Source organism: Hippopotamus amphibius, chromosome 15 (assembly GCF_030028045.1).
Source record: "Hippopotamus amphibius kiboko isolate mHipAmp2 chromosome 15, mHipAmp2.hap2, whole genome shotgun sequence".
Taxonomy (NCBI): domain Eukaryota; kingdom Metazoa; phylum Chordata; class Mammalia; order Artiodactyla; family Hippopotamidae; genus Hippopotamus; species Hippopotamus amphibius.
Genome location: NC_080200.1, coordinates 52818410 through 52820767, shown reverse-complemented (window position 1 = coordinate 52820767; position 2358 = coordinate 52818410).

Genomic DNA, 2358 nt, shown 5'->3' with positions numbered 1-2358 from the left:
CATGTGTTCCCTTGAGAAAATGTAGTTTTAATTTCTGTTCCTAGCATAGAATCTATTCAAAATTTCATAAATTATTATGAAATTAAAATTGCTTTGACACTGTAAAAGAAAGAACTATATTTTATTGTATAAAAATTAATAAGCAGAAATCTGAATTAATATAGAATCAGGATGACAAAAGAGGGAGCTCTCACATCCTACAAGATAGCAAAGACCAACTTGAAGAGAAACTTCCTTTTAGTGCCTCACAAGAGCTCAGCAAATGAGAGACTGTCATAACTCAGCCAATAAAAAGCCACTATACTTGAACTCTCAGTTCCTCCAATGGACTCTTTGTTTACTATAGCTCAACCAACTTCCTTTCTCCTCTTTAAAAGAGCTCTACTCTCCTTGTTGAGAGGGAAGCTTGTATGAGGACTGCCAATGTTGCAGACCCCAAATTTCAATTCTCTGTTAATGCTGAGCAAACCCATTTTTGCTGGAGAAATAGCTGGCAGTTAATGTATTTTAAATAGATAATTATTATTCTCTTTTCTGAATATGTTAATTGAAAAAGCTTTAAAGTGTTGCTTATTTCCTAACTGTTTCTTTCGGTGGACCCTTAGTGTTAAAATAAATGGTTACTAAAGGAATTAGTAGCCTTAATTGTATGAATAGAAGTTTTTTTTTAAGTGTATTTATAAAATCACACAGAGAAATATATGATTCTTTACTTTTGAAAAGATATGGACAGAAAATTAGGCTATTTAGATTTTTATGTTATGTTAATTTTAAATAAGAGGTGAAATTTTATAGGCAGCTTTATACCTGAACTCAAGGAACACTAACCAAGTAGGAGATAATCTGTTAAGTGTAAACAACTTTTGGTAAATTATGAAGATGCAGGATAAACATCCCAAGTATTAAAACAAGATTTAGCAACATAGAAAAGATTTATTTGCATTTAGCAAGGGTCTCATGGCTGTTGCTGAGGAAACACAAAAATACAAAAAGGCATTTATCCTGGAATTTTTGTGTGTTAATTGAATAACAATCAATCCCACATAAGTTAAAATTTATCTACTCAAAAGCACAAAGTTTGTTGAGAATATAATAAATTTGATTATGTTAAGTTGAGGAAAACAATTGTTTTTAGGGAAAATATCTTACAATAGCAACCATATAATTGTGTATGAGTATGTGTGTGTGTGTGTGTGTGTGTGTGTGGACATGTGTATGTGTTTGAAGAAGGAATGAGCAAAGTGATAAAAGCAATATTTACAATTTCAACTTCTGAAACATAATTAGCATTAGGTAATGACAAGCACAACAACTAAATGATACCAGGTGTTTTCCAAGATGGTATCACTTTCTGTATCTGTACCTAGGTATCCAAAATGTCACCTACTTTAAAATTAGAACTTTAAAACTAAAAAAAAAACTTTAAAAGAATGCTCCTAATTTTCACTTTAATCAGACCAAAAGTTCACATTTGTGATCCTAATTTGGTGACAGTACTTCAGTTTCTCTCCTCAGTTTTGAACTGATCCCTGAAGCCACATCTACAAAGGCACTGACTACTTGAAGAAAGGAGTCTTCAAGTTCAAGGGGACACTGGTAAGGTATATACAGTTCAAATGAGTGCTGTTGTTTGAAAAGTGCCTGTTGTCCGAAGAAAGACACATTGCTAACATAGAACAGTAAGGATATGGATATTGCACATTAATACACATTTTTATGATCTATTCACTTAAAATAGGTGAATATACAAAATGCCAAAGCACATTCAAGATAAGGGTTAAAATTTTTTTTTCTATTTTAAAATGTTACCATTATAACAAATTCAGTGTAATATAACAGTGTCCTTTCTGTTGCAATGTTTTACTCATCTTTAATACCTCAGAGTATTAAACTTATGCAAATTAAAAAAAAATAAAAGAGAGACAGTTCAAGATGGCAGAGTAGGAGGACATGCGCTCACTCCCTCTTGCAAGAGCACCAGAATTACAACTAACTGCTGAACAATCATTGACAGAAAGACACTGGAACTCACCAAAGAAGACACTCCACATCCAGAGACAAAGGAGAAGACCCAATGAGATGGTAGGAGGGGCACAGTAGCATTAAAATCAAATCCCATAAATGCTGGGTGGGTGACTCACAAACTGCAGAACAGTTATACCACAGAAGTCCACCCACTACAATGAGGGTTCTGAGCTCCACATCAGGCTTCCCAACCCGGGGGTCTGGCAAGGGGAGGAGGAATCCCCAGAGAATCAGACTTTGAAAGCCAGTGAGATTTGATTGCAGGACCTCCACAGGACTGGGGGAAACAGAGACTCCACTCTTGGGGCACACACAAAAAATAGTGTGCTCACC